This window comes from Cyanistes caeruleus, chromosome 13 (genome assembly GCF_971803275.1).
Source record: "Cyanistes caeruleus chromosome 13, bCyaCae1.hap1.1, whole genome shotgun sequence".
Lineage (NCBI taxonomy): Eukaryota > Metazoa > Chordata > Aves > Passeriformes > Paridae > Cyanistes > Cyanistes caeruleus.
In genome coordinates this window covers 12,308,601-12,332,347 of record NC_141713.1, presented here as the reverse complement: position 1 = coordinate 12,332,347, position 23,747 = coordinate 12,308,601, and positions in this window count along the sequence as shown.

Sequence of the window (23,747 nt, the reverse complement as noted above, 5' to 3'; positions counted from 1 at the left end):
CAATTGCAGCTGCCCACCTAACAGGATGAAATAGGTTGCAGGGAGTGCAACTGAGCAGTAAAGAGAGGCAATGCAGATGACAGAATGAGGAGAAAGATCAGCAAAATTAAAAGGAAGACAAGATATATCATTGGCAACAAAACCAAATCAAGCTAATGCCTTCTCAAAGTAAGTTGGGTAAAATAGTGATTCATTAAATGGGCTGAAGTCATTTGATGAATGATCTATGTAGCAGATCACTTTTATGCATAAAAGGATCTCTCTGTCACACTTTGCAACTGGAGTTTATTCCAATACACAAGTATTTTCAAAATGACAATGGTAAAATTCTGCCTATCCAGTAAATATTTTGATTCCTGAAATGTGCTGGTACTGCAGTTTCAAAGTTCTATTTTTAGTACTTTCCTACAATTTTTGTGCTGCATCTTCCAGACTGGGCGAAGAAGCATAGCCAAAGCAGATTGTAACATTTGCAAGGACCTGTCACAAAATGGAGCTCAGCTCTGAACTCTGAGTTGTCAGACAGTCCCAATGAACCAGACACAAATCATGGTGTTGAAATACCTGGATTTTCTGCAGGACATAAATTCTGCCTTTTGCTGAACTCTGGCACACTTCCCATGGGGAACATTGGCTCATGCTGATGGCCGGATCTCACACATAGAAAACCTAAAAAAAGTTGGTGTCCTGTGAAAGCAGCAATGATGAAAACATGGTGAAGGACATGCTTCAGGGCTCATTTAAGTGATGTGATGCTCTCTGAATCTCACCTCAGTAGAGGGGCTGTCTTCAGAAGGGGTGTAATCGATAAATCATGTGCCAATTGTATTTATTCAATATGTCAACTTGCGCTCCACTCTGGAGTGCCTGGGCCAGTGCAGGGGGCTGGTGGTGTCTGCTGCACCTCTCACATTTGTGATGCTCAGTTGGGGTTTGCTGTTTGGCAGCTCAGAGATCCACAGCTCCATCGCTTCCTTCCACAGGAAGAGGGCAACTGGAAGGAAGGAGACAGTGGGAAATCCCACACATGAGAGGCGGGGGTCTGTGAAACTCTGAAGCAGGATGCAGTGTATTGCTTGACAGGGACAAACAAGTCATGCCCTATTGCCCCAGGAAAAAGGACAGGTTGTTGGTCTGGGGTCTCCTGAAGCTGTTGGCTAAATCTGTTCAGTGGTCTGAACTCTGAACCTGTTGCTGACAGTGCAGTGCTGGTACTTTTGTTTGGCATGTGGCAAGTACACAGTGAGAGCAGGAGGTCCAGGCATCTTAGAACATACCCAGAAATTCGAACTGTGCTGTTGGGAGATATCCTCACTTTCTACTGAAGTATGTTAATAAAGACCTGATACAGGGTATACTGAAGTCCTGGGTGGATATTAAGGTGCTTCAGTTTGAGTTTTAACTTCCTGCTCATTATTTCACATTCCCTTTCCACATTAAACAGACCCAGCCATCAGTCTATATTGCCTGGAGCAGCCTGCTGCTCCTGCTGTCCACCCAGGCTCCCACCTCAGGGCTGCTCCCTTCCCACTGCAGGTACAGCCCTTTTCTGCAAGCCCTCTGAAAGATTCACCCCATCTCCATGGGGTTTTGAAACAGCATTTTTGAAACAGTTTGAAACAGCAGCAGACCAACAAGTAAATCAGAGAGGCTTAAGAATAGCTTTCTCCAAATTTAAGAGATTAGAGGGACTTTTTTTTGTTTAAAAATAGAGAAAAAAGTCAAATAAGCCTGAGAGACTTACCTTACATTTAGACCTGGGCTATGGTTTGAGCTGTTTTTCCTCTCCATTCTCCTGCACACATATGGTGGCAACGGGAGGGAGAAGGGGAGGGGGGTGGGGAAATAAGAGCTCTAAGGAGTGTAATTGATGGCAAAAGAGGACCAAATGTGTGCACCAGATCCAGACACCCTCCAAAATGTAATGCTTGTTTGTCTGTATGATAGGAATAATAGCATTCCTCATTGCAGTGCTGGGAAGATCAGTAAATAGTTAATGATGGTCTAGGGAAATGCACAATGCCTGCAGTGCAAATCAGAAGTGACCCATTGAAGTGCAGGTAGTTACATCTGGATAGACCCAATGTAAAAATGGGCAGGTGCAGTTCTTAAAAGAACAGTTCTCATTATGCTGTAAACATCTCCTGTGTGTGGGGCAGAGAGCAGACTTGAGACAAGGTTCTGTGCTGCTGTAAATCTGCATCATTTCACTGACACCACTGGAAATACATCAGTTTAAACAGAGCAGGCTCCAGCCATTGATGCCTGCTGGCCACATAACCTGGCACACCATGCTTGTGGCTTTCCCTTTCCACACTTGCCTGATTCCCACTAGCCTTGAAAAATCCCACTAGCTCTTCAGTACTGTATTTCCAACAGATCAAAATAGGCAACACAAATGTGGGGGTTAGTTTTTAATTGTTCACATATTTTTTTATTCACATGCCCATAAGGTCCCTTACTAATATTGCATAGTTATCCTGGAGAAAGTACCAGCTCCCTCCCCTCAAAGCCAGCTTCTTCAAAGGAAAGCACATCCAGTTTCAGTGCACACAGCTCTCACCACCTCACCTCACCAAGGATGCTTTATATCAGCTTATAATATTAGAGAATAATATAACAGTTTCTGTGATGCAATGAATTGTAGTCAAGAAAACAGATGCTAATGGATGGTAACTAAACTGGAGAAACTGTGAAGGTGTTCTGAGGAGACAAGGTGTGGAGGAAACATTCCACTTAAGGCCTCAGCAGTGCTGAGTTCACCCATTCTCTGGGTGCCCAGAGAGGCAGGTTAGGGCCCACAAAAGGCATTTTTCCCACAAAGCAGGCCAGTTTCTAAGGAGATAAAGGACTAAAAATTCCTGTGAATCCAAGCTAAGGACTGTTGTAAAAGGAGGATAAGGAGAGTATAAACAAATTGTAGTTTCTCAGCCCAAGAAAAGGCAATGAGAGTTCAGCCCCTGTGCCGGGGTCAGCCCCCACAGCCCCCACAGCCTGGAAACATGATTAACCCCCACAGATCTTCTGAGGGCAGAGAGGAGTGCTTTCCAATGGGCTTCTCCTCCTCCCCTTTTGTCTGAGTGGGAATTTGCCTGTATGTATTCCCTCAGGGAGTGGCAAAGGGGAGGTTTGCACACGTGAGTGCAGAGATATGGATTTAAGATGTTGTGATCTCCTGAAAGTGGAGTAAAGCTGCATGTTTTGCTCTCCAGGCCTGTAGGCTGCTGTTTGATTTTGTCTCTCCTGCTCAGGTGTATGCACTCTGAGGAGCGGATGAGAAACAGGTATCAAATAACCTAAAGGTTATTTTCCACAGAAGCTGCCTGCAGTCAAACTTCTTGTCAGTCTTTTACATGAAAAAGTGAGATTGTATTTATAGACATCTGTCCTGTACATGCTAATGTCCTTTTTGCCCTGCCATGCCATTGTGTTTGCCCTCTGAGTGTCACTGCTGCTCTGAAAACCTCGGGTAAGAGAAGGATGAGGAGGATGAAGAACACTGAGAAGGTGAGTCCAACCTCACATAAAGTATGGGCCAAGAGGCTCAACCAGGGCATCTCTGCCCAGTGGAGCTGGCTGTGAAGCTGGTGAGGCAGCCCATGGGACATCGCTCCCCGGCTGAGGAAAAGTGAGGCCACCAGAAGCAAAAGTTTGCCACCATCACAACTGAACTTCAAGGCACCACCTCAAAAAGACAAGGCAGCTCCAGTCTTTCTCCAGTGGGGAGAAGAAGCAGCCTCTGGCTCACACAGAGCTTGCCTCCCTGCAGAGGATAGGCCAGGCTGCTCCTGGTGATATGGACATCTGCCCGCTGGGAGCTGTCTTGTGGCAGGTACCGATTCCATGTAGGGCTCCGATCCACCATCGGCCAGGAGTAACTTCCAGCCGCTGGTGACCTGGGCTGCATTTGCACTGGCAAGTAGCAGGTGGAAAGCACACTACCCCCCTTCCCTGATTCAAGTCTTTGGAGCCATCCTGGCCCCCATGGGCTTTGAAGTTCATAAAACACATGTCTATTAAAACACACAGAGGTTTGCACTCAGGCAGATGCATGCACAGTTGGGAAGTGTGCCCTTTCCTTGACTGACTCAGAAAAGAAGAGATTTCTCTGACCCGGTAGAAATCAAGGATTTGCAATTACAAATGCTGTTTACATGCACATCAAACACCTCTTAATGACAGGGAAAAGATCTGAAGGGAAGCAGCAGAGGTTTTCAGCAGAGATGAACGGGTCAAATAGGCAGGGATCTGCCAGCTTTCCTGCAGGAAAAGGAGACAGGAGGCAGAAAGTGGGAGCGGAGGCGTGCATGCCGGGTAGGGAGAGGAAGAAAAGCCTGGCACATTCGCCAGTAGCAAATTGGGCTCCCGCATGGTCTAATTCCTGCTTCACCACAGACTGCTAACACAGCTTGGATAAAAAGGGAAAAAGGGAGAAAAAAATCTATTCAGGAGGCTGCAAGAGCACATAGAGTCTGTTCTGAGCTCCTTCCACAGGCAGACAGAAATCAATAAATCAATAGGAAATGTTCGCTGGCTGTAAAATGGGTAGAGAAGCCAGTGTCAAGCTGCTCTAAGATGGATGGACAGTAGGTTTGCAGTTTGCAGAAGGGCTAGAGGTGACTATCACCTTGAGATGGGATCAGCGGCCAGCAGTCCAGCAAGGCTTTGAACCTTGAGTTTATGATTAAGGGCTGGGGCACAGATTGAAATACTCCTGAGTCCCCTGCACAGCCCTCCCCGGGCTTGGCTGGCTCTCCTCAGCAGCACCGGGGCACTGGCAGCCGGGGCCGAGCAGCTGCTGGCGCTGGCCCTGCTGTGCCACTTCATTGAAGTCGAGGCTACAGAAGACTGAATAAAAATTGACTAGATGCCTGGTGGTAGTGAGGATTGATTGAAGACGGGCAGGGGTTTTCTACCCCACAGTTGGATTTTTTCCCTTTCTATGAAGGATTTGACATAATGTGGGCAGAGATACTTATTCAGAGCATCGCACCTTCGTTCTCTCCTTAATGAGACAAGCACAGGGACAGGAAGCAGTGCCAGAGATGCTTAGGGAAAGCTGGCATGAGCGGCATCCTTTTCTTTTAAAGGCGAAGTATTTGCCTAGGGTGGGACAGATGGACCTGCAGAAGCCTCGCTGTGTGTCTCTGTGTGCCCATTCAGGTTCAGAGGGTGGCTGCTCTTCAATTGCTACTTTTCAAATGCAGAGATGATCTTCACTGCGCTATGGCTCCTGCAGAGCCAAACAAGCAATCTAGCTTCAGGCTTTCTCCTTTCCACAGCAACCCCTCCAGGACTTACATTTCTTTCAGTCTCCATGAACTCCTGCTTACTCCATTCTTTGAAGATAGATGGACCTTTTTAACCTCTAGTAACTGAGATCCTGCCTCTCGTAGCCCTCAGAAGCAATAGATTTGGGTCCAGCTTCTTCCTCTCACCAAATAAGGCTCTGTAACACCATCATTGCCACCCATGTCTTACCATCACTTGCTTGCACACTGCTCTGCTCAAAGGTGGGCCTGGGCCACACTGGCCACAGCCTGGGGCAGAGTAGCATGGGGGAGGATTGCTGGCCAGAATTAGTTAGTACTTCCTTTCATTTACCAGCAGGTTTTCCAGGACAGCATTCAGATTTATGCAGCACACAGAGAGGAAGCACACAGATTCACAGTCTCTTTATTTGCATTTGGTAGCTTAAGCTCATACACTGCAGTGTTGACAGCTAAATATGTATATTGGACTTGAGTGCTTTGGTGTACATAGTCTGACTTCAGGAGATGACACCCAAGAAATTTAAATTTATTTTATAAGGATTTTATTTTGTTCACTCAGGTAGGCCAAGAGTCTGCTGTCTTACAAGTAGAATTGAGGTGAGAAAATAATAGGGGGCTGTACACAGCCTGTAATAGAATAAAAATTTCTAATCTGGTGGAGTAAGACCTGGTATATTCTCTAAATGCTCCCCTGAAGTCATATTTTCTGTAATGACAGTCAAGTAATCAAGAATTCAGTTTCCTGGACTATTTTCAGAATCTTTGTTTCATTCAGACCTATTAAGAGAAAGTCTAGGGAGTGATTTGGGATGGGGTAGTCAGAGAGATACTGTTTGGGAAGCTAGGCAGGACCCAAAATGGGCTTGTTCCATACACTGGAAACTGTGAGTAGATTTTGTCCTCTTGCCTACACACTGAAAAACAAGTTCTGGCAGATAACTATCACACCTTTGGAGTTAACTCTCTGTCATCTTAGACTGCATTGACTAGTTAAGTTTTCATCACAGAGCCTTGCTTTCGAGGAATGACCTGGGAGTACTCCAACACCTGGTAAAAGAAGGGGAAAAGGCTCTGAAATCCAGGTGCTCTGGCACTGCCCCCTGCTACAGGTTACATTTACAGGCAGGTTAGCTGGCTCCAAAAGTGCTCTGATTTATTCCAGGAGTGTCTATGGGAAGCTGCATGGATTCCTCACGAGCTTGGCATTGGGGATCCAAAAGTCTGACCTTGATTCACTCGCTACGGTTATCAGAGAACCAGCAAAGTAAACCCCCCTCATCTTCTTAGTATAAATAATGGTAAAAAAGAGCTAAAATAAAAGACAATAAAGTGTTTAGAGTGGTGAAAGGGAAGAAGGTTTTCTCTCCCTTAATTTCCTGTAAGTTTTCAGATTTAGGCTATGTGATTCTCTGTGAAATACTCACTTGCTGTACAAAATCAGAAACTATCTTAAATCAGGGGGAAAAAAGCTGCTTAATCTGATGGATGGCCCACTGCTGCTGTTGCAGCAGAGTGGGTTGCCCAGGTGAACCTCTGAAGAAATCATCTGCAATATTTGGACCACAGTTGAACCCCACTGAAGTTAATGGGAACTTTTACCATGAATAGACTTTGACTCTGCATCTTCAGAATAAAATTCCATGATTTTTCTATTTTACTACTCATGTATTAGCATCCAGAAGAGATACATTTTATTGAGAATATCTTTTATCCTTCTGGGCTAGGTACATCAGTGATGAGAAAAGCCAGAATTTTCCATGTGAGCACTGTCCCTTTTGTAGTGCCAGGGCAATCCACATAGACACTTCAGTGCTGATCCCTTTCATCTGGAGCAACAGCAGATGCATCAGCAATTAGTGATACCTTAGTCAAGCACTGAACTTCAGAGTCCTTCACTTTACATGAGCTCATTCTGTGCTCTGCCATTGAGCATTTGGAGAAACATATATTGAGAAACAGGTAAAATTTTGTTTAAAAACTTGTGTTTGATGAAGTAGACCATGACAGATTTTGTGCATATTGGTCAGCCCTGATATCGGTTTGGGGCTCTTTTCAAATATGTGCATTCCTACCCAGACTTTCTGAAAAAATATTCAAAAAAATTCAGCTGGTTATGGGAACCAAAATCCAGAAATTCAGACCTCTGCAATTAAATGCAAAGATACAAATCACTGGGGAAAAGGGCTCTACTAGGGGAAAGTGGCAGGCACCTAAAAGTCTCCTGTGTTAGGAGACACACACACCTGCACACAGCATAAAATAAGCAGGGGTTTAAACAGGGTCTTTCAGATGGTCTGGGTTTAGCCCAATTCTGATGGGGTAGTAGGAGCTGTTTCTAAGGCAAGGAGACTTCGATGTCTCTCAAGCACTGCATGACTGTTTTGTAGATTTTTTTAGTTCATCTGTGGTAGAGCGAAGGACTTCTAATGAAAAATTCATTAAATTAGTTACTTTTTTCTGTTTTCAAATCACTTGGAAATAGATGTTGACTTTGATTGATTTGTTTGTGGCTAGAAGTGGTGTTAGTCTCTCTGTGCAAACACAGTTTATCCTGTAGCAAGTTTTGCTGTGTGTCTTCACTGTATCTGCTGTCCTTGTTTTTGATTACAAGTGGTGAATTTGGACTGCCAACCCTAGAACATACTTTCTGGATGACTTACAGAATTTCAGTTCCCTAGGTGCTTTTTAAAATAAAACATCTAATTTATATTAAACAAAAGAACTTCATTTAAATTATTATTATTATTAGTTGTGGAGCCTTGTTTTTCTTTGCTGTACTCACTCAGACATAAGAGTTCCTCAGATTTAGCAGAAATAATTGTAGATTTAGACACTAATTAGAAAAGAAGCCTGTTAAATAGAGTACCACTGGGGCTAAATAGTTATTTTGTTTTTTCCTTTTAGTAAAACAAAAGCTGTGTGGATTATTTTAAATTTCTGTTTACATTCTGAAGGTTCTGTTTTAAAATACTATTAGTATAGTCAGTAAAATTCAGTTTCTGTTGAACATTTCCATTTTGTTTTCAAAAACAACATTATTTTCAACACTAGAAATGACTAATAGAACATTTCAGTTCATAGTTTTATTTTAATATAAAAATAATTCTTAGAGAAGGAAGTAATGTAAAATTGCAAAAGTAATAAAAGAGGGTTTGTGTCAGTACAAAGAGGAAACAATACAGAAGGAGCAAATATTTCACATATTGAGTAACAATCAGTCCACAAACAGAAATCAGGTGTATAAGAAAATGTTTAGAATTCACTCATCCCATTTAAACTTTCTTTCCTTACCTGCTTCAGTTCCACACTGGCTTCATACAAACCACAAATCACCCTTTTTCTCCTATTTCTGGCAGCTCTCCCTTTACTGTTCTTTTTCATGTTTTTATCTTTCCTGTTATTTCACTGGTGAATGTGTGGTGCCTGCAAGTCCAACAAAGGATTTGTTGTGCTAGGATCCCACACAATGCTTCTCCCTGGGTAACACGAGGAAAAACAAGGTGCATCCCTAATTGTGCAGTGGTGAGGGCATCCCCAGCACCTTCAGATCCAAGCCAGGATTCATTCAGACTGAGACAACACTTTCCTTTTGAGATTGCTCAGCTTCACAAAGGGTGTCAATAATTTCCTCTGCAGCCTCTGCTGTGAGATGGATCTGTTTGGTGAGATGGGTCAGTTTGTTTGGTGAGATGGATCTGTTTGGTGAGATGGGTCTGTTTGGTGAGATGGGTCTGTTTCGTGAGATGGGTCTGTTTGTTTGGTGAGATGGGTCTGTTTGGTGAGATGGATCTGTTTCGTGAGATGGGTCTGTTTGTTTGGTGAGATGGATCAGTTTGGTGAGATGGGTCAGTTTGTTTGGTGAGATGGGTCTGTTTGGTGAGATGGGTCTGTTTGGTGAGATGGATCTGTTTGTTTGGTGAGATGGGTCTGTTTGGTGAGATGGGTCAGTTTGTTTGGTGAGATGGGTCTGTTTGGTGAGATGGATCTGTTTGGTGAGATGGGTCTGTTTGGTGAGATGGGTCTGTTTGGTGAGATGGGTCTGTTTGGTGAGATGGATCTGTTTGTTTGGTGAGATGGATCTGTTTGGTGAGATGGATCTGTTTGTTTGGTGAGATGGGTCTGTTTGGTGAGATGGATCTCTTTGGTGAGATGGGTCTGTTTGGTGAGATGGGTCTGTTTGGTGAGATGGATCTGTTTGTTTGGTGAGATGGGTCTGTTTGGTGAGATGGATCTGTTTGTTTGGTGAGATGGGTCTGTTTGGTGAGATGGATCTGTTTGTTTGGTGAGATGGGTCTGTTTGGTGAGACGGGTCTGTTCGGTGAGATGGGTCTGTTCGGTGAGATGGGTCTGTTCGGTGAGATGGGTCTGTTTGGTGAGATGGGTCTGTTTGGTGAGATGGGTCTGTTTGGTGAGATGGGTCTGTTTGGTGAGATGGATCTGTTTGGTGAGATGGGTCTGTTCGGTGAGATGGGTCTGTTTGGTGAGATGGGTCTGTTTGGTGAGATGGGTCTGTTTGTTTGGTGAGATGGGTCTGTTTGGTGAGATGGGTCTGTTTGGTGAGATGGGTCTGTTTGGTGAGATGGATCTGTTTGGTGAGATGGGCCTGTTTGGTGAGATGGATCTGTTTGGTGAGATGGGTCTGTTTGGTGAGATGGATCTGTTTGGTGAGATGGGTCAGTTTGTTTGGTGAGATGGGTCTGTTTGGTGAGATGGATCTGTTTGTTTGGTGAGACGGGTCTGTTTGGTGAGATGGATCTGTTTGGTGAGATGGGTCAGTTTGTTTGGTGAGATGGGTCTGTTTGGTGAGATGGATCTGTTTGGTGAGATGGGCCTGTTTGGTGAGATGGATCTGTTTGGTGAGATGGGTCTGTTTGGTGAGATGGGTCTGTTTGGTGTGATGGGTCTGTTTGTTTGGTGAGATGGGTCTGTTTGGTGAGACGGGTCTGTTCGGTGAGATGGGTCTGTTTGGTGAGATGGGTCTGTTTGGTGAGATGGGTCTGTTTGGTGAGATGGATCTGTTTGTTTGGTGAGATGGGTCTGTTTGGTGAGATGGATCTGTTTGGTGAGATGGGTCTGTTTGGTGAGATGGGTCTGTTTGGTGAGATGGATCTGTTTCGTGAGATGGGTCTGTTTGTTTGGTGAGATGGATCAGTTTGGTGAGATGGGTCAGTTTGTTTGGTGAGATGGGTCTGTTTGGTGAGATGGGTCTGTTTGGTGAGATGGATCTGTTTGTTTGGTGAGATGGGTCTGTTTGGTGAGATGGGTCAGTTTGTTTGGTGAGATGGGTCTGTTTGGTGAGATGGATCTGTTTGGTGAGATGGGTCTGTTTGGTGAGATGGGTCTGTTTGGTGAGATGGGTCTGTTTGGTGAGATGGATCTGTTTGTTTGGTGAGATGGATCTGTTTGGTGAGATGGATCTGTTTGTTTGGTGAGATGGGTCTGTTTGGTGAGATGGATCTCTTTGGTGAGATGGGTCTGTTTGGTGAGATGGGTCTGTTTGGTGAGATGGATCTGTTTGTTTGGTGAGATGGGTCTGTTTGGTGAGATGGATCTGTTTGTTTGGTGAGATGGGTCTGTTTGGTGAGATGGATCTGTTTGTTTGGTGAGATGGGTCTGTTTGGTGAGACGGGTCTGTTCGGTGAGATGGGTCTGTTCGGTGAGATGGGTCTGTTTGTTTGGTGAGATGGGTCTGTTTGGTGAGATGGGTCTGTTTGGTGAGATGGGTCTGTTTGGTGAGATGGATCTGTTTGGTGAGATGGGCCTGTTTGGTGAGATGGATCTGTTTGGTGAGATGGGTCTGTTTGGTGAGATGGATCTGTTTGGTGAGATGGGTCAGTTTGTTTGGTGAGATGGGTCTGTTTGGTGAGATGGATCTGTTTGGTGAGATGGGCCTGTTTGGTGAGATGGATCTGTTTGGTGAGATGGGTCTGTTTGGTGAGATGGATCTGTTTGGTGAGATGGGTCAGTTTGTTTGGTGAGATGGGTCTGTTTGGTGAGACGGGTCTGTTCGGTGAGATGGGTCTGTTTGGTGAGATGGGTCTGTTTGGTGAGATGGGTCTGTTTGGTGAGATGGATCTGTTTGTTTGGTGAGATGGGTCTGTTTGGTGAGATGGATCTGTTTGGTGAGATGGGTCTGTTTGGTGAGATGGGTCTGTTTGTTTGGTGAGATGGGTCTGTTCGGTGAGATGGGTCTGTTTGGTGAGATGGGTCTGTTTGGTGAGATGGATCTGTTTGGTGAGATGGATCTGTTTGGTGAGATGGATCTGTTTGGTGAGATGGGTCTGTTTGTTTGGTGAGATGGATCTGTTTGTTTGGTGAGATGGGTCTGTTTGGTGAGATGGATCTGTTTGGTGAGATGGGTCTGTTTGGTAGCTGAGCCCTGCAGGCCCAAAGTGTGAGGGCAGAGCCCAGGGCTGGCTCTGTGCTCTGCACAGGGTGATCTGCTCCCCTCAGCCCCGGCTGGGGACATGGGGACAGTGCCAGCACTGTGTCAGAGCCAGCCCCAGGGCTCACAGGTGTTTGGCCAGCCATGTCTCTGGAGTTCGCATCGCCCTTGCCCAGCGCCGTGCCGTGCGTATCTGTAGGCAAAAGCAGGAAACCGGCTGAACACTGATGTAATCATAACAAAGGTGATCTTATCAGGGTATATCTTGCTGATAAGGACCTACTTTTGATGTACAAATGGTTCGGCATTGCTGGTAACACAAAAGCCAGAAATGCAGCAGCCTCCCCGCACAATGGGGGTGCCATGCTTGTGGCTAATAACATTTAATGCTTAGACAAGCAGACAGTGCAAAGCCTCTCCCCTCCATGTTTCCCTCCAGCTCCCCTCCCCCAGACCCCTCCTGCCACTTGCTGACGCCATTTGCCTGGGACTGGAGGTGTCTGTGAGCTCTGAAAATTGGATCACAGGGAGAGCTTTTTGCCGGCCCCGGTCACGCTGACGGCAAGACTCGATCGATCAATACTCTGTGTGACACTTTCAGAATTCATTGGAAATGATGTCCTTTTCAAATGACACCCACATTTTATCGAGGGCAGCTCCAACAGCAAAGCACCAAGTGTGTTTTTGCAAGATATGTTTTGTTAGTAGTAAACTTTGCTTTATTTGTAAGGTTCTCTGTATTTGGGATTTCTTCATCCCTCCCTTCAACCTCCCTTTTGAAGAGGGCAGAGATTTAATCTTTAAAGGTAGCTTTGTAGCCTGACATTTAGAGTGTGAGCTGTTCCTAAGCCTGATGTTTATTATGACATATGGCCTCTTCATGTAAAAAACAGTAAGCTTTGGGGGAGAATTTAAAAAGTAGCCTGAAGCTCATAGCAGACAGCTAAAAACCTATTCACAATTTTATCCAAAACATTATGACCTCTGGGTAAAACTATTGCTCCTCTATGGATTCCCATGAAACTACTTGGCACTGCTATCTTGGAGCCAGTTCCTGTGGGTGGGACTGCACAGGTCATTCAAAGCAACCCTTCGGAGCCATTAATTGCTCATGTTGACAGGCAGCAAAGAACGGTGCTTGCAGCTGGAGGCTTCAGGGATGAGACACAGAGAAATGGGGGAATCGTTGGGAATCTCTTCTGAAGGACTGTCAAAAATAAGTAACCTTTCCAATGAATGTCAATATTGAAAAAAAAATCTTTAGTCCTTATATTTTGTGACTCCAAAGTAAATAGCTCTGGTTGCTCAAGAGGTTCAAGAGCTGTGTACCAGGCAGCCTTTGGGGACTGCATAGCAGGGACTGAAAGGATCCAGCCTGGGGTTTAATTTTGCCCTTATCAAATCTAAAGCTAGACGTATCATCTGGACTTAGACTTAAGCTGACCCAAAATGAACAAAAGGTTTAGCCTCGATCAACTTTGTGAGAAAAAAAGGAAAAAGCAATTTCCTAAAATAAATCCTGTGTAATTTGGGATTTACAACAGTCATCAAGGTGCACAGTGTCTTTGAAGTGGTGAGTCTGTGACCAGATTAGCACGTGGGTAGTCCTAAAAAGTAGTAGAAAAATTAACAAGCCATCGTTTTTTGACTCAAGTACGAGTGGGGAAGCTCATGGCAGAAAAGCAGTTAAGGTGGGAAGAAGCTTTCCAAATACATACTTGTGTTTTCATTCTGTGTGCACATCAGGCAGGAGAATTCTCTCTGCACCTCCCTGCTGTGACACTCCAATGTGTGGGCTCCATCTAACTGGGGTAAAATCTTTCCTGGGCTGTAACTAGGGCACCACTGCCAGTCCTGCACTGACTCTCTGGTACAGTGAATTTTATGAAAGTGAGAATAAACATTTCAAGGTTCAAAAGTTTGTGATAGGGGGAAACAGAATATCAGAGGTGAACTATGGACTTATTAATCTGTTTAGTTGCCAGGAAACATCAAAACTGTCATAAATTATTAGATAGCAGCTTATAGGGAAGTTTTCAGTTGCCTGAAATCCCTGCCTTCATAATAGCACCTAATAGTTTCATTTACTTTGTAAGGAATGTGACCTGGCAAATTGGGTAACTACTATTCTGATTTATAACATGGGGCTTGAATGAGACAAACTAGATAGAGAGATTAGTGTGACTACTGCCTGATTTTAGAAGTTAATTCCTGTAGGTCTCCATGCAGAAGTAACACAGCTCACTGGGAAATGTACCATCTGAGCCCTGAGTGAGGGAGAGCACACTGAACTAAAATGTTTGGGCTTTTAGTGTAATTTACAATGCTTCCAGTTCTGGTCACTGCCAAGTAAATGGAAGTTTGTCCAGATGAGGATTTACTTGCTCTGGACAAGCATCTTCAGACTAAACACTGGTATCAAACATTGCAGTCATTGCTTGTTATAGCTTATCTTTCAATGCAGTTACAGAAGATGTGTTTTGTCCCCATCCCTTAGTTTAATTTAATCTCTCCATTAACTTTACTTTTAGTTTCAGAAATCTGATTCAGCTCTTGCTGTTAGAGACAACCATCACTTCTTAACATAAGGATAGAATCAGGAATATCATTCCTAACCTGTATCCCATGAAGCAACAGAAAGAAATATATTAGTTTAGTCAGATTTTCTAAAACAGGTGTAAGAATGCCACATTTTGTTTCCAAACTGGTTAAGAAAATAATTAATTTGGTGCAAGGCTGAAGTACACTGGTACACACCACAAAAATACTATTGGGGGTCTCTGCTTCTGCCCACACTGGGAGAAATGGGTTCAAACAAATGCCATGGCTCTGCAACTCCTGCTGACTTCAGCTCCTATTAAAATCAAGAACAGTGTTACTATAAACTTAAACAGTTTCAAGGGAAGGTTTAGCATAACAAAAGATTTTCTGCAGATATTTGCTTTATGATGGCAGCTGTATGGATTTGATATACTTTTAAATATTTAGTCACTTGTGTGTACTAGAATCCTTAAAATCTCCAAAGATGCTGTCAGTGAAGAATGCCTTGAATCTCCTGATTGTGTCCCCAGTATAACTGAACAAAAGTTGCCAGCAGAATGAAGCTTTTAGCCTTAAAGTCCAAGGAATATTTTTAGTCTTGCTGAGGTTTAATGAGTTGGGATTCTAAGCTGATTCAGCTCTTAAACAGTCTGATCATTAGTGCTGTATCATCTGTCACCTTTGGGTGATAATTAGAAAAAGAAAGTCAATAACAATAGTACATAACACTACTTTACCAAGATTTAAACAAGTTGTAATATTGTTGAACATCTATTGATGAGTCCAAATGTGCCACAGGCTATTGAGCACAAAGAGTGCTTTGATGTGATGTTTTCCATTATTAATTTGATGTGGTGGAGTTTGTAGAAGTGAGGAGATTTGTTTTCATTTTATTACATGTGGGAAGAGATAAGATACTTTACATATTCATTTTATTTCCTTTTATTGTTTATGCCACTAATGCTTTTGAGGACCAAGGACAGAAGAAAAAGAAGGAAAATAACTCAGTTAATCACATTAGACTGTTTGTTTACCATATTTCTGATTTGTTTTGATTTTGATTTGTATTGATTTATTTGACCTCCAAAATATACATCCTAGATGTGTGCTAGCAGCCCCTAGACAACAGGGAAAATCTGAGCGGAACTGGTTTTTCCCCAGAATAGAACAGGCTCTCAGGAACTCGCCACAGTGCTACAAAGATGGGTCAGGATTCATTATTGCATTACTTCAGCAACCCGGATATTGGGCCTGATGTGTATGAGATACCCCAGTAATGCAGTGGTCAGTTATTGTTACTTATTGACCACTTCCTCATCTGCCTCTTGGTTCTTCCTTTGGGTGATTAAACTCATTTGTAAAGAGCACAATTATGGAAATCTCTGAAGAGTGAGCTTTTTAGAGTCTCTTTTATTGCCTTGTTTTGTCTAATTAATCCCTTAATGAAAATTTTTCCCTTCCTCTAGTCTGTTCTTGTTATGCTTTCTGAAACCACAATATGTTAACACTTCAGTCATGGGTCTGCAAAATACAGTGTTGCTCAGCTGATGTGCTTCAGTGATTTAAACAGGAAATTTGTTAAGCCAAAAATAGAGCAATGTACATAAAATACCCAAGCATAAGAGAAAAATGCCTTTTCAGATTGATTAGGTCCTTTTAAAGAAAAACAACAACGTGTTTTCAGCTCATGTCTGGAGTTATGTGTGCAGCACACTTAAAAGAAAGTCTAAATCTCTTGAAACTATCAGGTATCTTTTTCCTTAGCAGTTAAATGGAGATATTTTATTTCTCCCCACTCTTTTTTAGGAATAATAATATCAGTCCTGCTTTGGACCCTGAAAAGCACCACATCAAGCTAAATCACACCAATGTTTTGTGAGAGTGTGGGCTGCTTCCTAGGGGTGAATGTCATTTAAGAGCCACAGATAGCACTGGCATAAATGCTAAGCTCCAAGGGCTCAGTTATGAAATGCAGTTGTAGTTTGGGCAATAACCACACATACTTCATCTGCTGCTCAGTGTAACTGCAGCTAAGCAATGAAACAGGGACACACAATGGCTCAGGTTAACAGTAACAGAAAATTAGAACCAGGAATTTTTCACGTTAAATGTTGAAGCACTACATGATGCCATTCTCAGTATGAGATAGAAGTGCTTTACATGGATTAATTACTTCCCTATAAAATGTAAAGGGAAGCCCAAAATACAAAGGTAATTCAAGTTCAGCTTGAATTTTAAATTCAAGTTTTAAACTCTCCAAATACTTGAGACGCTTTAAGTAGGGGTTCTCCTTCAGTTTCATCATTTCCTTAAAACAAAACAATGTATTTCAGAGGCTTTAGGAAGATGTGAAAGATGGAGTTAAAAGCTGCTTGGTTCTTTCTAGTAGTCAAATGTCCAGATTTAGTGAATGAAGATCAATGAAAAGCAGGAACTTGCATCAGTAAACTATAAAGCAAAGAGTTTCGAGCTTTGGTTATCTACAAATCTCAGTGACACACAGCCTGCTCACATATGCCTCCACACACAGAAGCACAGCAGCACAATTTCTTCCCAGCACTCAGCCCTAGCAAGTCCCATTTATTATACAGCACACTGAGACATTTCCCAGACAAAGTATCCACTGCTAATGTGGCTGCAAAGTCCACTGCTCAGACAAGGGGCAGAGAAAGATGATTGGATTTTTCTCCTGATAAGTAAACTCTACATAATCCTCAGGGATTATAAACTTTGTCTAAAGTCCAGAATCTGGGTCAGATTATTGGTTACCTCTACAGCAGTTACACTAATAATGAATTTGGACCTCAGACCTGAAAACTCACAATACTTCTTTGATATATATATATATATTTATAAATAAGTTCATTTTGATAGACACACAAAAAAATCAGCTAAGTTTGTGAAAATACACAGAAAACCCTTCATAAAACTGAAGGATCTCCATTTCCATGCAAGCCAGACTTAATATCTCAAAAGAAATGAAAAAATATTTTAAAATAATATTACTGTAGGAAGTTCTAACCTGCAAAGGTGCCAAGCATTAGATTATATAGCATCATAACCTTCCTCATTATTGTAAAATATATAAAGTCTTTACTCTTCACAGCTCAGATGTGTATACTCAATCAGACACACCAAACTGATAACCCTTCTGTTATTCTGAGCCCTGAACAACAACTCAGGATTATCTTGGTTACCAGATGAACACTTTCCTACAGGAAAGCTTTGCCAAGAGCCAGGCTCAGTCAGGTGCAGGGTGAGGAGCCACCCTGGGCATGAGGTGGGAGGGTGGCAGGGCTGCATGTGCTGTGCTGACCTCCTTCCTCCCTGTGGCTGTGCTGATAGTGACCTTCCTCCTTCCTCCCTGTGGCTGCTCACCAGCAGCTGTTTTACAGCTCTGCCTCTCACAGCCCTTTCTGCAGTGGCTAAAGCTCAGCTGAATTTGAACCTGTTGAACCCAAGTGAAACACCCTAAGTCCTTCTTACTGGGCTGGATATAGAGCCCTTGGAAACCTGTTGCAGTATCTGCAACCAGCTCAGCAAGTTAATTCCCTTTGCACCAATCACCCCTTAACCCCCTTGCTGGGTAGCACTGGGATGTGGTTCCAGGTAACAGTGCTGGCCAGGATAAACAGGAAGGCTCTCTCAGGGACCTGCTGGTGGTGTCTCCATCTGGGTACTTGGTTTGTGAACCTGTTTGTTCACATGCACAGCACCGATGCCAGCGTAGCAATAAACAGCTTTCCAGGTATATGAGCATTTACCTTAAGTAAATGTCTTACACATGTATTTACCATCCTTAAGGTAAGGGTGTTTCATTTGTGAGTTTTGCCTCTTGCCACTTTTCCCCTTTGAGAACTCACCAAAGATACTTCTTGGAACCTGTTTTGTCTGCCCAGCTCCACCCAAATGTTCCCAAAGGAGGCGGTGGCACTGTGCCTTGGGATGCTCTGCTGTTATGTACTGTGTGATGCAGGACATCTCCTGATGCTGCTCCCAAGCCTCTCTGGGGGAGGCAACGCCCTCCAGGTGCACAGGGCCCCTCCACAGCAGCAGGGCTCCAGGGATCCATTGTCTGAATCATTAATTAGGTCATTGATGAGTTCATGCTTGCACAGCGTTCTCAATTTCCAGCAATGTGTAAGAAGTAGGGGCTATTACCATTAGTAAATAAACATTTCTTTATTGATGTTTGTACTCAAGCTATTCAAGTCACCTTCATGTTTTTCTCTTCTGCCCACTCCCTTCCTTACCCCTCTGTGGGGCAGGGTTGATCCCATGTGAATTAAATATAATTAAGCTGAACAGTTGATGATGAAAACTGAAATTCTATCTACGTCTTCTTACTGACATTTTATTTCACTCAGGAAATGCTTGGGCTGTTATTGTCCTCTGGGGCTAGCACAAGTGTGGGTCACAAACTAACTTTAAAAACTATAGTTTTTCTGCATTCCATTAGAAATTATTTGGCAGATCTATTGATGGACTGAAGCAGCCTAAAAGTGACTCTCATCAAGTCTGTCTTTTTGTTCAGAATAGTATGCAATAAATAGCAGCTCACTATCAGAGTGTTTTATGATTTTGCACTGATCTGTGTACTGCAGGAGGAACTTCCCTTGCCTTGCTCCAGGTATCTTTTTCACTAGAGATTTTTCTTTTGAAACTCTGTGGTTTTTCAGGTAACATTCAGAAACCATTTCTTTTGTTGTTGTTTTTGTAGTTTTCCTTGTAGTTCATTGATTTGTTCAAACCAAAAACTCAAAGCCAATCTCTGAGGCTGTCAGCCTATTTAGCTGTGGAGGAAAGTCCACCAACTTCTGTAAATAGAGATGATAGCGGGTGGCCCAGCGGGCTTTGGAGCTCAGGGCCTGCCTGGCAGAGTGCTGTGCTCCAAATAGGATGGGGCTATTCATGGGACCACAGGAGTTCATGGCACCCCTTCCCTGCAACCTCCCGTGGCTGAGCAGCCATCTGTAAGCTGTAGTGCAATAGTCCTCTCACCTCCTCTTTTATTGCTTCATATTAAAATTGCTATTGCCAGCAACACTTTGTAAGGCAATAAGCACACTGCAAGCCCTGAAGTATTTTTTGGGGGGGAGGTGATTCACCTTAAAAAGCTGACCCATTTTTAGAAAAGATAACCAACATTTGTACTTTGAATTTTTTTTTTTAAAGCAAGTATGGTTAGAAATGCCAGAACAAAGTTTAACCAAGGGGTCACCCTGTCACTCCTGGGCAAAGGGGAGGGCTCTGCACAGTGGGTGCTCATCATAGCAAAAGCTTTTGGGTCTTGATTAAAGCTGTCTGTGATACTGAGGAAAGCAGATAGTGGCAGCTCCTGGGTTTTGTGTTCATTTTCACTGGCTGGCCTTTGCAAGACTTTGGTCACGGAAATGAAACCTTAGCGCAGTCTGCCTGCCTGCATCAGTGTGATTCTTTTCCCACTTTAGAGCCTTTCTTCTTGCCATTAGCAAACCCTCAAGCCCCCACAACTGCCAAAAACCTCCAGGCAGATGAAAGGAAGTGGATCCATTTTCTCTAAACTGACTCCATGATATTTTATGAAGAGCCTCTTAACAGATCCAACACTTCAGCTCAAGAATACCTTTTGAAGGCTGGCAGAGTCTGTGAGTGGGACAGGGATTAATGTAATCCCTTCCCCTGCCCCAACTAGGACCTCTCCTGGAAGGAGTTTTATCTGCTCCCATCCTCTGCTGTCAGCCCAACCCCCTTCTCTCCATACAGGTCCTGAGCAGCTTTGCTGTTCCAAGAGGCCTGCAATAATATCACAAAGCTTTATGCCCTTGTTTTAGAAAAACAATGCACTATAATATATCCTCTGCAAGGAAAGAATGGCATAGGACTTAACAGAAACTTTTACACTTTGTTTCAAACCTTTACATCAGTAACTGTGGTGTCTGTGACTACCAAATAGTGGTGGTTTTGTTATTCCTCTGTGCTGGTGATTCACAGAGCAGAGAATGAAGACATTTGTGTTCAGTTATACATCAGCTGTAGCTATTAAAATGCAAGACCAAAAGTTAGTTTATAAAGCCATGGATGATGATGCTGTCTAATCCCCATCTCCAGACAGGTCCTAGTGATAAAGTGCATGGGTTTTTTACACATTATAAATAATATACAGCCCTGGTCTTTGGACATAACTGGTTTTTCTTAGAATGCCTTTTTCTGGACTGCCTCTGCCTGTGCAGGTAAAGGCAAGAAAAGGGAATTTCTGGAGATCCCAAGACAATTCTCATAGTGCATTTTTTTCTTCTTCATAGAAACAAAATTTTAAAAACCTCTTGATATGTATTTTCTAATACTCTGTATGAAAACTTTGTCAGCGGCTTTGCACTGTTCTTGGCAGTATATATATTCTTGGAAAAGCTTTCGTTTATTCCAGTTGCAGTACATACACTCCCCCTTAGAGTCACTCTGTGCCAAAGGAGGTGTGCAAAAAGGTATTTCTGTGAGCACAGATGGCATCAGGCAAGGCAACTCTGTTAAAAAAGGGCAGGAGTGAATCTGGGCAGTTGTAAGAGAGGCCACTCAATTTACCTCACACAGAAACAGCTATGTGAGGAGACCGAGTCTAAACAGCCAGAACCAAGTAGAGAGAAGCAAGAAGGCTGGGAAGCCTTCAGCCACCCTGCTGGCTGCACATCGCCTAGGACTGACTTTGTGCTACTTCTGTTCTAAGAAAGATTGAGGAAACTCAAATATGCTGTGAAAAACAGGCAGGGCTTTGTTATGGAGGGAAATTTCAGATGAAATATGGGTGCTTTGGTGTCACTCTAGTCACTGATACCTCTGACACCCATCATTGCAGGCAGGGCCAAGACTGGTCTGCCATCTTCTAAATTTCCTTCCAAAGAGCTCAGGAAGACCCTGCCTGAGATCATCATTTCATTCACCTGCCTGCTGTTGCTTTCCACTTGCACATAAACCATGGGGACATGCCCTGCAAGCTGCAGACACAGCATGTGAGCATCACTGTCTTCAAAACTTCTCTCACAGCTCTCACATTTGAGCTCATCTAACAGAGCAGTATGAAAGAGAGCATCATTTCTCCATGGCCTCCTCCTCCTCCACTGCTGACTTTGTAAGTGTTTTGTAAGTGGAAAGGGTGTTTATCCCACACAACTTTTATGCAGCAGGCTGAATACAAAGAATTTTCTTTCATTAAATCTATGTGGGGGACAAGAGAATCTGCAGCATCAGAAAAGGCTGTACATCCATTTGTCATGGAGGAAAAAGATCATATTTCTGACCCTTTAGGGCACATCATCCAGTGACTTTGGGCCGATCTTAATTTACCCTCTAGGTATCTCAACTTACCCAAGAAACTTACCCAAAAAATTCAGGAGGCACATCAAGGTGGTCCATGCTAAGAACATCAAATATCAAGACAACTTCATATTTGATGTAGACCAACACAGACATATTTCCAGCCTTATTAGAAAATTTTGTCTTCAAGGGATCAGTTAAAATGGAAGCTATCAATATTCCTACTGCAAGATAAAATAGATGGGGTTTTTCCTTTGCATCTAATAAAAAAAGTTAAAATCTCTTCTGATCCGGTTTCAGTAATCTGAAATCACATCTGTGACAGCTGAGAGGTAAAGTTCAATGAAAATTCACACAGCAAATTAAAAGTGTGTATTAGAGGGTACAGAGAAAGCAGGTGTGTAACTATGTCCACAGCAAAGTGAAGTGCTGAGGTATCTGGAGGTTCATTCTCACCTGGCAGTGGCTGGTAAATCAAAGTAAGCTCCACCAAGGTCAGAGGCAGAAAGGCACAGCAGTGCCAGAGGAAGCTGAACCTGGGACCATTGAAAGCTGAATGTAATCCATTACCTGACTTGGATATCAGAAAGTCCAGACTCAGAAAAACTCTCTAGTTTATTTTATTTTTCTGCTGTGAACTTTTTGAATGAATTTGGTTTTAAGCGGTGCTTTACAGAACAAGCACAAGGAGCTTTTTTAACTTGGGCCATTTCAGCTTCCTTAGAAGGAAATTGAAGTAATCTTTCCTGGGTAGGAGTAACCTCAGAGGAGCAAGAGCCATTCCTGTGATGTTTCCCTTGTGCTGCACAATGTTGAGGCGTGGAGCAGCAGGAGGAGGCTGGTCCTCAGCCCCAAGGAGCAGGGGCAGCTGCTGGGGTCACTTGGAGACCTCTCCAGAGGAGACCTGGAACCAGCCCTCTGAAGACTGACCTTGGTCATAACCCTTTCCCAGCCACCCCTCTGCCTGTCTGACTCTGCATCCTTTGGAATATTGCTGCACTGAAACCTTAGCTTTACTTAGGCAAGCACAACAAACCCCATCACCAATCTGCCAGGTGTTTGATTGGTGTTTGGTTTAGACGGGCAAGTGGGAGAGAAAGAATAAGAAAAAATGCTGACTCCCTCACAAATCTGATTTTTCTATCTTATAACTGTCTTATAAATGTCTTCATTTAAATCTAAATGGTTGTAAATTTTATGGATATACATTTGTGCTCTTTTGCTCTTCATGTATGTTCTGTGTCAATACACTCAATCTTGTCCACATTTGCATTCTGCAGACTATATGGAAGATGTTTTTGATTGGACTTCTGTTCATCCTGTTTTGTATTTTACATAACAGACTGTTAGCAGGAATATTCTGAATTCCATGTGGATACTAATGAGTGTGTTTGCTTGAGGTCAAATATTTTCTAGGAGCATTGCACTAAACAGAAATGTCCAAATGTCCAAAATGTGCAAGAAACTGCCTCCAGGACCATTCAGACACTCTTTCACTGCGGTTTCTGTTGCCAGAAGAAAGCCCAAGAGCCAAATGACGGGCACCCTGAGGACAAAAGCAAGCAGAGAGGCAAGCTGGGGTGGGCAACAGCTGCCTCCTTCCTCCCCCTGCTCTTTTCCCAGTGACTTGTGATGTGTGACATATTTCTGTGTGGGTACATCAGCTGCACAGATATGCTGGTTGGTTGGAAGGACAAGAAGTCAAGGCTTTAGTTACCTGTTGTCCCAAATTTCCCTGCCCTGTGGTAGGTAAGCCCCAAGGCAGTCCTGGAGAAATGCTCTTGCTTCCTTGTACAATGACTGTCCTTTCTGGGCACAGCTACCCACCCTCCACCTCTGAATAATGATCTTGTTTCTACAGTGGAATGTGGAATAGGGAAAAGGAGGTGGCCAGAACTCAAATGAAAGAATAAAAAGAGCAGATGAATCAATGTTGGGATGTTCTTTTGATGCTCTTGCCCTCTATTTCCCTACTCTTCTTCCAAGCCCTCTGCAGTTATTTCAGTGTGAGTGCTGCTAGCCACATGGATAAGATTCAGCTTGCAAAAATGTATGCTTGCAGCAAAGAAGACTTACCCTTTAACCTTTAGCAGCCATTTCCTCTGAAAAGCACAAGTTTCATTTTCACTTACAGAGAAAAACGTGTGGAGGGGGAAGGGGAAGAAAACCTCATCTCTGTAAAACAGCCGAATGGTCCTATTTTCATCCTCTGCACCAAACTTCACATAGCTTTTTGCATTATGCAGTGTGCCCTCAGG